This window comes from Marmota monax, unplaced genomic scaffold, assembly GCF_021218885.2.
Source record: "Marmota monax isolate L192 unplaced genomic scaffold, Marmota_monax_Labrador192_F-V1.1 WCK01_AAM20220418_F8-fsc00008, whole genome shotgun sequence".
Classification (NCBI taxonomy): Eukaryota; Metazoa; Chordata; class Mammalia; order Rodentia; family Sciuridae; genus Marmota; species Marmota monax.
In genome coordinates, this window is record NW_026694432.1 from 3,792,002 (window position 1) to 3,806,223 (window position 14,222).

Genomic DNA, 14,222 nt, shown 5'->3' on the forward strand with positions numbered 1-14,222 from the left:
AAGTGAGATTAAATTTTAGTGTAGTTTTGATTTGTATTTCTCTGATTTCTAGAGATATTGAACATTTTTTCATATATTTATTGGTCTTTTGTATTTCTTATTTTGAGAAGTTTCTGTTTAATTATTTTGCCCACTTATTGTTTGGGTTATTTGAGGTTTTTTTGGTGCTAAGATTTTTGAGTTCTTTGTATATTCTGGATATTAATCCCCTATCAGAGGAGTAACTGGCCAATATTTTCTCCCATTCTGTAGGCTTTCTTTTCACATTCTTGATCATTTCTTAATTGTGCAGAAGCTTTCTGGTTTAATGGCATCCCACTTATTGATTCTTGGTTTTATTTCTCTAGTTTTGGGGTTTTCTTATTAGTTGTTCAAAACATTACAAAGCTCTTGGCATATCATATTTCATACATTTGATTCAAGTGGGTTATGAACTCCCATTTTTCCCCCGTATACAGATTGCAGAATCACACTGGTTACACATCCACATTTTTACATACTGCCATACTAGTGTCTGTTGTATTCTGCTGTCTTTCCTGACAAAATAACATATTTTGGGGTTTTGTTAATAAAATCAGTGTCAACACTTATATTATAGAATGTTAATTCTATTTTCTTCTAGAAGTTGTGTGGTTAGTGGCCTAGTTTCTAGTTGATCCATTTTGATTTGAGTTTTGGACAGGATGAAAGATAGGGATCTAGTTTCATTTATATATATATATAGCTATTCAGTTTTCCCAGTATCATTAGTTTAAAAGACTGTTTTTTCTCCAACATATATTTTTGTCACCTTTGTCAAATATCAGACAGCTACAGATTTCTGGATTTATTTCTATGCCTTTTATTCTATTCCATTGGCCATCATGCCTATTTCGATGCCAATACCTTGCTGTTTTTTGTTACTACAGCTAAATAGAATAAGTTAAAAAAAATTTAAAAAAAGAATAAGTTCACATCAGATATCATGATGCCTTCTGCTTCAATTTTCTTGCTTCATATTGCTTTGGCTATTCTGGGTCTCTTATTCTTCCAAATTAATTTTAGGACTATTTTTTCTAGTCAGTTGAACAATGTCATTAATATTTTGATTGGAATTTCATATATTGAATCTATATATTGTTTTTGGTAATATGGCTGTTTTAACAATATTATTTCTACCTATACAAGCACATGGGCTGTCTTTCCATATTTTAAAGTCTTCAATTTCTTTCTTTACTGTTTTAGAACTTTCATTTAGAGCCCTTTAACCACCTTGGTTAGATTAATTCTCAAGTATATTTTTGAGGTTATTATGAATGAGATGGTTTCTCATTCTTGATTTCTTCCTTGTCTGAATCACTGCTTCAATATAGAAAAGCTATTGATTTATGGGTATTGCTCTTGTATCCTGCTACTTTGCTAAATTCACTTTTAAGCTCTAGAAATCTTCTGGTGGGATTTTTGGATCTTCTATATATAGGATTATTTTGTCAGGAAACAGTAACTGTTTAAATTTATCTTTTCCTATTTGTATCCCTTTGATTTCCTTTCCTTGCTTGATTGCTCTGGCTAATGTTTTGGGCTACATTTGAATAGGGGTGGTGAGAGTAGAGTCTTTTCCAGAATTTAGTGGAGATGGTTTTAGTGTTTCTTCAATTAGTATGATGTTGGCTTTATGTTTGCCATGAATGGCCTTTATGATCCTGAGGTAAGTTCCTTCTATTCCTATCTTCTCCAGTGTTTTTAACATGAATGAGTGTTAGATTTTATCAGAGGCCTTTTTTTTCTTTTGCATTTATTTGGATGATCATGTGATTTTTGTCCCTAATTCTGTTTAAGTGATGAATCAAACTTATTGATTTGCATTTATTTACATTTATTGAACCAGCATTGCATTCCTGGAATAAAAGGAACTCGAGCATTGTGTATTATCTTTTATGTGTTTTTGAATGCAGTTTGCTATTATTTTATTTAGGATTTTTGTATCTGTGTTCATCAGGGATATTGGTCTGTAGTTTTCTTTTTTTGATGTGTTTTTGTCTCATTATACTAGCTTCATAAAAAGAATTTGGAAGTGTTTCCTCTGCATCAATTTCATGGAATAATTTGAGAAAGACTTCTGTTAGTTCTTCTGTAATGGTCTGGTAGAATTCAGCTGAGAATCCATAAGGTCCAGTTTTTTTTTTATTTTTTTGGAATGCTTTTAATTGCTGTTTCAATTTTATTACTTAATATTGGTCTGTTTAGGTTTTCTATATCTTCCTGTTTCAACTTAGGCAGGTCATATTGTGCTTTTCCTTTGCTACCTCCTTTCAATGTTATGAGGATATCAGGAGTTGATACCTAGCTCACATCTGCCATCTTCATCTCCATCATATTTTACTTTTTTAAAAAAAATAATTAATGCCAGGAATGAGAGAATAATAACAGTGTACATTTTAGGGTAAGTAAATTGGGTATCAATGAAAATGCTAATCTTAACCAAGAAAAAGAGAGAAATCAAATAATTAAAACCAGAGATAAAAAGGGAGATATCATATCAGAACCACAGACATGCAAAGGATCTTTTGGGACTATGACAAACAACTCTAGGAAACAATGGAAAATCTAGAATAAATGCATAAATTTCTGGACATATAAAACTGAACAAAATTGATTTTTGAGAACACAGAACACTTGAACAGGTCAATAAAAATTAACAAGATTGAGTCAATAATTAAAAAGTCTCCCCAAATGAAAAGACAATGACTGGTTGTTCTCAGTGGTGAATTTTACCAAACTTTTAAAGAAGAACTAATGCCAGTTCTTCTCAAATTATTCCAAAGTATTGAAAGCAAGGGAACCAGGCTGAGGTTGTAGCACAGTGGAAGAGTGTTTTCCTAGCATGTGTGAAGCACTGGGTTCAAACCTCAGCACCATATAAAAATAAATTTTAAAAAATTAAGGTTCATCAACAATTTAAAAAAAAAATAAAGGGAAGAAACCCTTATAATTTCATTCTAAGAGGCCAGATTTACCTATACCAAGATCAGACAAAGACATTACAAAAGAGAAAGAGAGAGAGAAGAAAACAGACAATATCAATGAGGAACATAGATACAAAAACTCGACACTTACCATGAAAATCCTGAAGCTGAGGATCTTGAAGATTAACATGTTCCTGTCCTTGTCCTCCATAAATTTGTCGATGCCCCCTTTGCCTCACCCTCTCTGCCCAGTGAACTTCCATTCATCCTTCCAGACCCTGTTGTTCTATTTCAGTTTTATTGCCTAAGAAATAATGGCTTATCCTGTGGAATGTGGAATGTTGCAATTCTGATAAAAAGAATGTGTATTCTGGAGCTGTTGGAAGTTCTGTAGATTATCCATTTATCTGGATATTCTAGCCCTGCAAGATCTTGGGGGTGTTGACATTCCCAACTATTTTTGTATTGTAGTCTCTCTCTTTAAATCTAACTATGTTTGTATTACACAGTTAGGTGCTCTGGTTGTTGAGTGATAAATAATTGCAATTGTTATTTCTTCTTGTTCAATTTACCCCTCTTCATTACATAGTGAAATTCTTGGTCACTTTTTACAGGTTAACTTAACATAATTTTATCTTGTTTGTTGCTGGTTTCTGGGATATCTTCTCTCCTCTTTTGATTTTTAGCCTGTTTCTTGGTAAATGAGTTTTTTATAGGAAGCATATTGATGTGTCGTGTTTTTTAAATTCATACGGTCAATCTGAATCATTTACTTGGGGAATTTAATCTGGATAATTCAAATACATCATTTTTATTTTTAGTGCATTGTGGTTAAACATAATAGTGGGGTTCATTTTGACATATTTATAAATGCATATAACAGTTTTCTCCATTTCAATCCCCAGTACTATCCCTTTCTCTTCCCTCCTCTCTCTCCCTGATACCCCTCCTTTACTCTTTTGGTCTGGCATTTATTTGTTTGTTTGTTTGTTTGTAAATTGGTGAAATATAGTTATGCATAAAATTTAAATGTATTATAATATATTTACATATGCACACAGCATAATTTGACCAAAATTATTCCCCAGTTCTTCTCCTTTTCTTACCTTCCTCTTGGTCTTCTGCTTCTATGCTACTGCTTTCCCTTCTATTTTCACAAGATCCCATTTTTTAATTTCTTTTTTCTATCTACTTCCGCATATGAGAGAAAACATTTGACCCTTAGCTTTCTGAGTTTGGCTATTTCACTTAGCATGAAGTTCTTCAGATCCATCCATTTTACCAGCAAATACCAAAATATTATTCCTCTTGATGACTAATTAGAACACTATTGCGCACATAGACCACATTTTCTTTATCCATTCATCTTCTGATGGGCACCTAGGCTGGTTCCATAACTTGGGTATCATGAATGGCAGTGCTATCAAATTGATGTGCCTATATCACTATAGTATGTTGATTTTAGTTTTTTAGATAAATAACAAAGAGTGAGATAGCTGAGTCACATGGCAGTTCTGTTCCTAGTCTCTTGAGGACTCTCCATACTGCCTTCCAAACTGGTTGTACTTATAAGTGTTCAATTCCCTCCACAGTCTTACCAGTAGCTATTATTATTTGTATTCTTGATGGTAACCATTATGACTGGGGTGAGGTAAAATCTTAGTATAATCTTGATTTGCATCTCCTTAATCACAAAGGATGTTGAACATTATTTTTTTTTCATATATTTGTTTGCTGTTTGTACTCCTTTATTGGGGAAATGTTTCTTTAGATCTTTTATCCACTTGTTGAGTGAATTATTAGTTTTTTGATGTTAAGTTTTTTGAGTTCTTTATATATTCTATATATCAATCCCTGTAAAAAGAGTAGCTGGAAAAGATTTTCTCCAATTCTGTAGGCTCCCTCTTCATGCTCTTAATTGTTTCCTTTGCCATGCAAAAGAGTTTTAATTTGGTGCTGTTCCATTTATTGATTCTTGATTTTATTTCTTGAGCTTTAGGAATCTTATTAAGGAAATCAGTGTCTGCACCAATACATTAAATTGTTGACCATATGTTTTCTTTTACAAATTTTAGTGTTTCTTGTCAAAGTCCTAGGTCTTTGAATTCCCTGTGAGTTGATTTTTGTCCAGGATGAGAGAGAGAGATATAGTTTCCTTCTTGTGTGTATATATATATATATATATATATATATATATATATATATCCAGATTTCCTAGCATCATTTGTTAAAAAGGCTGTCTTTTCTGGAGCATATGTTTTGGACACCTGTGTTGCATACCAGATGATGGGATTTATGTGGATTTTTCTCTGTGTCATTTAGTCTACTCCATTAGTCTTCTTATCTGCTTTTATGCTAAGACTATACTTTCATCCTTACCATAGCTCTGTGGTATTATGTGAGATCCAGTAATATTATGTCTCCAGCTAGTATTGCTTAGAATAACTGTGGCTATTCTGGGCCTTTTGTTCTTCCATTATGAATTTTAGGACTGTTTTTCTTGTTCTGTGAAGAATGCTATTGGTATTTTGATGGGAATTCCATTAAATCTATAAATAGGTTTTGATAATATGACCATTTTGACAATATTAATTCTGCCTCTCCAAGAACATGGTAGGTTTTTCCATCTTCTAAAATCTTCTTCAATTTCTTTCCTCAGTGTTCTGTAGTTTTCACTGTAGATTTGTGCCTCATTAGTTAGATTTATTCCCAATTATTTTTAGTCTGTTGTGAATGAAATTGTCTCTTGAATCTTTCTCAGGAGATTCATTATTGGGGAACAGTAAAACTATTGAATTTTGTATGTTGATCTTGTATCCTGCTTCTTTGCTGAATTTTATCTTTGAGGTTGGATTCTGTTTAACGCTACACATTACAATTGCCTTTGAAGAAGACAATCAATGTGTCTTTGTAAATCATTTCTTCCATCCCTGAAATCATAATAGTACCGCCAGCCACACCTATTGAATATCTGATAAACTAGACTATTAGTCTCTGAATATTGAGTTTAATGTCTATTCTTTTTGTAGCTGTCCCTACCACCTAGGATATTCTCTAGCACATAATAGGTACTCAGTAAATATTTTTGAGCAATATGGAGAGGAAAAGTAGGTGTTATGATTTGAGTGTGAGGTGTCCCCCCAAAGTTTCAGAAAATGATGTATCCATGTTCAGAGGTAAAATGATTAGATTATGAGAGCTACAACCTAATGAATCAATTAATCTATTTGATGGATTAATAATTTGAATGTGCTACTGTACTGGATGATAACTGTAAGCAGGTAGGGTGTAGATGGAAGAAGGAGGTCACTGGAGGCATGCCTTTGGGGTTTATATTTGCCCCAACACCTTGCTTGTTCTCTTCCCAGTTTCCCTGAAGCGAACAGCTTTCCTCCTCCATGTCCTTCTGCCAAGATGTTCTGCATCACTTCAGATCAGGGCAGTAAAGTTTGCTATGCACTAGAACTCTGAAACCTTGAGCCAAAATAAACTTCTCAAGTTGTTCTTATTAGGTATTTTGATCCCAGCAATGGAAAGTTAACTAACACAGTGGTTGTGTGTGGCCATTACCACTGTCAGCTGATATAGCTCTGTTCTGTTTCCCAAGGTGGAGAGTTCAGGTAAATCGACTCTGGACTCTGAGACCAAGCTCTCTCTTGACCCTTCTCTCTCCCACAAGTGGGTGAGACAATACCACCAGGAGTTAGGCAGGGGTAGTCAGAGGGTTCAGTGACAGGGAGTTATGGATCTACAAGCCACTGCGCCATGTGTGTTTCTGCATTCAGCCGGACCAGATTCCTGAGCTGTATCTCAGCTCCTCCAAGTGGCCTTCCTGCTCTGCCTGCTTCTGCTGCTTTTTGCAGCAGAACAGCTCTGCCTGCACAGGCAGTGACTCATGAAAACCCATAGCAATTCCCATCCTTACCTTCCCTCTCACCTTTTAGACACCACTTCAAGGTAGGAAGAAGAGAGAAGGGTAGTTGAAGGGTAGGAGAGACAAGCTTAGACTGGTAAGCAAATCCACAGGACAAAAGCCACTGTGTGATAAGTATATGGCTTCTGAGGAACACTCAGCTTATCTCTCAGGCTAGGCTCATCCCAGCAACAGAGAGCTCACGCCTTCACAAGGAGCCCATCCTGATGTTACTTATCTCTGTCACACACTTCCTCCTTATGCAGATCTGTCCTGGTAATCCTGCACTTAGTGCACCCTGGCAGATCCTTCCTGAGTCTTCTTTTCTCTGGCCTAAGCTCTCCTATTTCTTTCAGCTGTTTTTAAATGACCTGTTTTCCACATGGTTCCTGCATCAGTCACTGAATACTATTCTTTCTCAAGCCCAGAGTTTTTGTGTGAACACAGACATCAGTGTGATGGAATTCCTGCCATATGAGCTTCATTGTGTTTTGTGACAATAGACACAAATCTCAGGAGGTATCAATAAACATTTAAACATCTAACTTCACAGCTGGGTACAGTGGCCCATGCATGTAATCTCAGCAGCTTCAGAGGCTGAGACAGGAGAATCTTGAGTCCAAAGCCAGCCTCAGCAAAAAGGAAGTGCTAAGCAACTCAATGAGTCCCTGTCTCTAAATAAAATATAAAACAGGCCTGGGGCTGTGGCTCAGTAGTTGAGTGCCCCTGAGTTCAATTTCCAGTACAAAAAAAAAGATCTAACTTCAGTTAGAAGGATGGATAATGTCAGGTAGAAGGACCAGTAGGCTAGGTTTACCCAAGACCCAAGAGAATCTCCAGAATGATGATCTGGGGGACTGATCCTGAAGGTAATAAGCACACATGAGTGGAAGCAAGATGCCTTCTACGTGAGGGGGACTGATGTTAGAGTTGCCCCATAAACAAGACCTGTTTAGCTCCCAGCCCTCCTACCTGCCAAACAGCCTGGACTATGAGGTCCTTAGAGTCAAGCACAGCATCCCCCGCCCCCGCACCTCAGAGCCCAGAGCAGAGCCTGGCACACTGTGTGGAATCACAAAGGAAGAAAGGAAAAGAGCAGAGAATCATCACTGACCCCTGAATCCCTGAGATGGGGCACAGAGCAAGGTAAAGGGCAGTGGGAAGAGAGCTCTGCAAGGGATGGTGTGCTAAACACACTTAAGAGGAGATGGTGGATGTGAAGTTCATGCAGAGAGCTGAGCCTCTGACTTTCTCAGCTCCTCTGAGGCACACAGCTCCATCCTACAGGGCCATAGGATCCAGCTTAGGGCAAGTTCTAGGGTACAAGTTCTGGAAAACATCATATTTAGGTCTGCAGAAACAGCTCCAAATCCCTAAGTTCTGCTGAAAGATCCAAAACTATGTCCTTGCTCTCCACTGCAAAACCTTGAAATAAAAGATGATTTTTAAATTCATCTTTCCCCTGATATTAGATCCAAAAGTACCAGGAGCTGGAACACATTCTGCTGTGAGTAGACGAGCTACCTGCCCAAGGTTGCTTCTGGGGAGTAAAGTGCACTTCCTTGTCTATGGCTCTGACTACATGAAAGTGATTCTGAGGAGATGAGGGGAGAGTGAAACTCCATTCCAAAAGCAGCAGATCTTCCTTCCTGGCTATGTGCCCTGAATCTGTAAAATTTCAGAAAAAAAAAGTGGCAATTCAGCTATCAATGCCAAAACAATCTACCTGCCATTCTCCTTGGGCAACAGGACTTACTTCATAGTGGACGTTTAAAACATCTGTGTGGAACTGAATTTCTTTGTCTTTTCTCAATTTCTGAAACAAACTTGAAAAGATCTATTATGCAAGTTGCCTCACATCCAAAACACAAACTTCAGATCCACACTGACTTGGGTTTGAAACCTCTAATTGTTGACTGTCCTGGATTTTAGGATGACTACGCCATTGCCCATTGTAGAAAAACCAGAAATATGTGCTTTTTCTTATTCTGTGGCCTTGAGGACATGGTCTGTTTCTCACCAACTCCTCATCATAGTCCTGAGGGTGCTCTGCTGCTGGTCTATGGAGCCTACCTCCCTGAGTCCAACTGACTGTCAAAACAGAAGGGGATGGGAGACAGTGGGAGGTGACAAGGGACAAATTGCCAACTGAGAGTATCAAGAATGAATGGCAGCCCCAGATCAGAACAATAGCTTGCTCAAGAATGCCTGATTTGGTCTCCTTACATATCTTTCAGATGCAAAGGATCTTGGAACTTACAGTTTCCTGGCTCCCTGGATAAGTACGTATGTCTAAATCAGGATTGTGATGCACCTCTCCCCCAGTTATATTTCCCCAGCCCTATCTCTTTGATTTATAGAGAAGAACAGGTGACTAGCCAATCACACCATTCCTAAATCAAGTCTCATTTCTCTTTCTCTAGTCAGAGCCTCATTCCTTCCCAATAATGGCATGGGCCCTCGTGAAACTCAGCTTGGGTCACATCACTTCTCCAAACGTTCCCAGGTTGACACTCATTTATGCCCCTGCTTGACCTGCACCCAACACTTTTCAATCTTTGTCTCACAAACACCAATAGTCACAGCAGATGTATCAGCCCAAGTCACACCAATAGTCACAGCAGATGTATCAGCCCAGCTCACATTCCTGAAATATGTACCTCGTCCTTGCTGCCTTTGTACAAGAAATTCCACCTTCTTTAGAATTTTCTTCCCTAGTTTCATCCATAATTCATCCCAAATTATTCCAGTGATTTCTCTGAGTCCATCTACCCCAGACAGGTACACACAACCATCTTGGGCCTAGGATACAGTTTGCTCCTTCAACAGGAGCAGACATGGGCAGACATGGTTTCAGAACAGCAGATGTTGAGCCCAGCCTTCCACTATGACATCCTGAAGCATGTAAAATTCTTTTCTTAGTGCCCTAAACGTAGTAACTGTTCAGTAAAAGTTAGCTATCATCACATCATGAGCCCAACTTAATGAAGAACTAGGATTCACAGAGAGAAATACACAATCACAGCCACAATACAAAGCTAAACTCTGACTCCACAGATCTTCCCACTATTGTCCCTTGTGCTGAGGGGAAAAGTGAGTGCTGATCCAGGTAGGGCAAGAGTCAAGGTCTAAGAGTCCCAGGTGAAGGAGAATGGATAGAACAACATTCCCTTTCCTAAATATCTCATGGACTTCTCGCTATTTCATTCATTCATTCATTATTTTTTCAACAAATATTTGGGCATGAAAAGTAACCTAAAGAACATTTCAGAGGCAGCTGGAGTAGACAGTTTTGTAGTCCAATAGAAAAGGGTTCTAATCCTTCCATGGACCTTCAATGTCTCTTTTCCTTTACCAGGCTGCAATTAGTTATCCTACTGCTGAAATTGAAATAATATTGCAGCCAGCCACACCTAATGGACATTTGACAAACCACACAATGAATCCCTTAAATCTGGATTATGTCTTTATTCTTTGTATACTGACTGGAGCATAGTAATAACTCATTAAATATTAGTGAGTAATAGAAGGAAAGAAGTGCATGTGTCCATTACAATGGTCAGATGATAGAACTTTTTCCTTTGTTTCTCAAGGAAGGTGCTACAGGTTAATCACCTATGGACTGCCCAAGCTCTGCCCTTACTCCTCTACTCTTTATGGCAGGGGAAGGGAGGGACCAATTGGACATCCAATGTTTGACTGAACATCACAGTACTTTTTACAATAGGCACAAGTTAGAATACAACTTAATGTCCTTTGTAGCTAGATGGGTACACAAAATGTAGTATATATATATATATATATATATATATATATATATATATACACAATGGAATAGTATTCAGCTATAAAAATGAATGAAGGTCTGATATAGCATAACTAGCTTGACAAAGTTTGCTAAGTGAAATAAGCCAGATATAAAAGGAAAATATTGTATTATTCTGCTTATAGGCAGTAGAATAGAAAAGTTATAGAGCCAGAAAGTAAATTACAGAAAGCAGATCAGAGATTACCATGGACCGGAGGAGGAAAGAATGGAGGGTTATTTCCTAATGGGTAAAAAGTTTCTGTTTGGGTAGTGAAAAAGTTTTATACATAGTGGTGATGGTTGTACACATTGTAATTGTAATTAATGCCATCAGAATATACAATAAAAATTGGTCAAATTGTCCAGTTTTATGTTCTATATTCCATTATTTTTTAAAAATTAATATATACCAGAAATTATTCAATGATAAATACATGTTAACATATGCATTATATCTGAAATAGCTATTTATATAAAAAGACTTGCACCTGAGACATTCAGCCTTGGTATAGGATTAGAAGTAAACAATATGTGTAAAATTACATCATCATCAAACTGGCTTAAAAAAAAAGCAAGAATCTGGAGCAATCTACCCAGAGGAATAACTACTTCAAGATCCTTATGAACCAACCCAGGAAATTTCCAGGTATAAATACATTAATCTCATTTTTTTAAACTATGGTTCCCAGTATGGAACTTAGTCTGTTCAAGATGAAGATGCAACCACTTCAAAGTCTTATTCATTCCCTCTCTCCATCATTTATCAAATTAGTCAGACTTTACTGAGGCATTATCAGTAGGCACAGCCTCTTCCCCTTTATGGGAAACATAAAGACATACACTGTCTAGTTACAACCTGCCAGAATCACTGATTGAGTTGTCTAAATAGCAAATGAGTGGGGAAAACATCCCCTGGTGAATAAACCTTGATGATGACAAACACATTTTTTCTAAGACTTAAGATACTTCTCTACATAAAGTTTAATATTGTGTTTTTATTGTGTATTATAAGCCTTCCTCATAACCTTAAAAATTCTCAACAAATAAATCTCATTTTCAATGGCTATGTACATCTAGCCACATGCCGTGCTATACACCTTTTCAAAGGAGCTTCCTGGGAGAGTGAGACTTGCATTTATGCAGAGATGTGGAGTTGGTAACCTGTCACATTTTTCTGCTACTTGGAAGCCCTGGATGAAACACAGCAAATAAGAAATGCTCCCTGGAAATTTTGGGAACTGTCATTTTAACAGTAAAATTTTTTAAAAACAGTATAATCAACTTATTCACCACCTCCTTTGCATTAATTGTTAACAGTGAAGACTCTGGAGCAAGATTCACTGGAGTAGAATCCTGGCTATCCCTCTTACCAGCTTGTAAAGAATATCTGTGTAGAAAACCTACACAGGTAGGTTCATCTCTGATAAGAGATGAACAAAAGGACAGACACAGACACACAGGTACAAGCAGGCAGGCAAAGGTGGCAGGCAAAAGGGGTGGCTACTCCTCTCTGCTGCCACATTTATTAAACCTCCCAAAAATTACATATTACCCATCACCATGACTACACTCTTGCTAGTATTCCTTTAACCCTAAGTGCTAGCTGAGATAAGGTTCAGGTTAATACAAACCCAGAGCCTCTCTCCACCAAGGACATTACTATGGAAATCAGGTATTGCACCCGCATAGTTATCTTAATAGCCTCAGGGGGAATCAGGGCCCCAGTTACCCCCCAGGAGTTTGTTCATGGGGAATGCTTCCCTGTCTATTTCCATGGCCAGAATACCTACACCAGCTGGATGATCTAAAGCAAGCAACTAACCTCTTTCTACCTCAGATTTCCCCTATATATTATGGATAAATTTTTTAAACTGTGTTTTTTAACTTTACATGGAATCATGCAAAGTTCTTTCTTCAGTGCTCTAAGCATACTAAATACTAATTAATGCTCACTAAATGTTAGCTATTACCACATTACACAACTACTTTATCAAACAACTCAGGATTCAGGGAGGGAAAGAAATAGTCAAAACCCAATTCAAATCCTGGTTCTGAGAACAAAGCTCTTTCCAGTAATGCCTCTCAGGCTGTGAGTGAAAAACAGGTGCTGAGCCAGGTAGGGCAGAGTTCTGGTCCAAGAGTCCCAGATGGGGAAAGAGGAACACAAAGTAGGGACAGAAAGTAACCAAATACTGGGGGAAAGTTCCGTGGAATAGGATGTAATTTTTTTTTTAACTTTAAAAAGATGATTTTATTAAGTCATTGCACTTGGTCATTTTATTGCTACAGCAAAACAAGGCCATTCAATTATAACACTTCTCGTTTTGGATTTTAACTGATTGTCTCATTCTGCTCATACATTTCAAGTTTAAATGCAAGCATAAAAAATTTACCAAAAAACTTACAGAGCACTTGAATTTTTTTTTCCCCCTGTAATCACAGTAAGGAGCTAATTTTAAAAAGAAAAAAAAAAGGATCCTCTGGTTCCACAAGACCCATTCTCTCTCTGCATCTTTAGACTCTTCAGTAAAGTTCTATAAAATTCTGTAGAGGTAACAGCTTATAAGACAGAAGCTTAGTGGTCACAACACAAAAAAGTAACATTGGATACAATTAGAAAATTAGTATTATGTGTTTCAAAGCATAGCAAACCTGAACTATACATTCACTAATAATTTGGCAACAACAGACTCATCTTTTCTGTCATTTATACTCACAAATAGGGAGTGGAGGGTGGGAACTAATGTTTCACCTCCAATAAAAGCTATTACTATTACATACCATTTTGTGACATGAAATTTAGGAAAGTCTTCATATCAAGAGCAAATACTGGTAAACTATGATAAAGGAATCGTTTTCCCCTTAATTTCAAGCTTGCTTGGTTTTCCTTACATTTTGTCAAGGGTAGAAAAGCAGAGAGAACTTCAATGAGTTTTATATTCTGAGAAGTAGGAAAGTCAAATATACTACAGAAAAATGACCAAAAAACCTTCATGAATAACCTGAAATCTGCTGGAACCTTCTCTCACCTCATTGTTATGGTAGGTAGGGATAACTTAGTACATCTTCCAATGAGAAAGCTGGAAGACATGGTATCTAGGATGCAATATTTTTATTTTTACCTAAGGACTGTCATTAACTGATGATATAATTTATCTAACAAGGCAATCATTCATTTGACTAATCATTTAAAAACAAAAAGGAACAATTTTGTTCAGTAGTGATCTCATTAGAAGAGCCCAAAGACATTAAATAGTTAAAATGTACACACTCAAAAAGCAAAATTAAATTTCCTCCAAAGCCCAAACATTGTGACTTAAATATTAAGTAATTGTGTATTGGCATTTCTATTATTTTCTACTTCAGTTCTTTTTATATCTTTTTTAAACAGTAAGAATTTCATTTACACAAGATTTCCATACTTTTGAGATTAAAAAAATGTAAAGAAAAAACATTGGGTGGTTTAAAACAAAAACAAAAAACAAAATGGAAGCATGATAACTTGGTACTCAAAATCATTTCCTATAGTACAGCTGGGTGCCTTTTTTTTTAAATG